The sequence below is a fragment of the Myotis brandtii genome, unplaced genomic scaffold (assembly GCF_000412655.1).
Source record: "Myotis brandtii unplaced genomic scaffold, ASM41265v1 scaffold45682, whole genome shotgun sequence".
Taxonomy (NCBI): domain Eukaryota; kingdom Metazoa; phylum Chordata; class Mammalia; order Chiroptera; family Vespertilionidae; genus Myotis; species Myotis brandtii.
The window spans coordinates 1-854 of NW_005367466.1; the positions used below are offsets into that span (position 1 = coordinate 1).

General features: G+C 37.7%; 1 pseudogene; it reads right to left on the reverse strand.

Moving 5' to 3' along the window:
* Positions 1-177: 177 nt before the first annotated feature.
* On the reverse strand, positions 178-851 carry LOC102251151 (annotated as a pseudogene).
* Between the last annotated feature and the right edge of the window lie 3 nt (positions 852-854).

Sequence of the window (854 nt, forward strand, 5' to 3'; positions counted from 1 at the left end):
CCATTATGATTTTTAGTAAAGAAAATACAACATCTCAATTAAAAACTATGGTAACTATGTTTCCTCCTTAAATACTAAGTTTTCTAAAACCCAACTTAAAAACACCTGGCATGCATGTTTAATCTTAGCACAGTGGATTCAAGATCAAGTATACATGTTACATGCATCAAGGCTAAATTACAAATTATAATAATCATCATCATCATCATCTTCACGTTTTCTTTCCAATTCATTTGTTGATTCATTGGCAGCATTTTGTGATGACACCATGTTAGTGATAATAAGAATGTTTTTGGATTCAATTAATGAAGGACTAATCAGAACATTCTAAACTGACGTTGCAGAAATTGATGCTTTTACAGCTGGGGACTGTGAAGTGGGCATCTGTACTGTAAACCTTTGCCCTGTGAGGGGCATTGGAGTCCCTACTCTAGTTGAAACTGACATGGTTTGTGGGGTTGGTGTGCCAAGTGTGAGGGTATTTAGTCTGCTAGCAACTGAACCAACACTTAACCGTGGAACTATTATTCTTCCCCAGAAGTAGATGCCTTTTTTGGAAGGATTTAAGTCTATAGTTTGGAGCAATCAAGCAATATCTATCAGGTGGCAATCTAGGACCTGAATATGGCTTGATCAATGGCAATGGGGTTTGACGTCTTTACCTTTCAATATCTAATAAAACATCTCTTGGGGGAGGAGAGGTAAGAGTGGTCAGCACGACACTGGATTGCCAATCGCACATCATCTGCATCTATGGTAGCTTTCTTAGCATGGCTTGAATACATTTTTGCATCATCTAGAATTGAGGTCATATATAGGAAGGCAAACTCCAACATCTGATTTATAACTCTTGG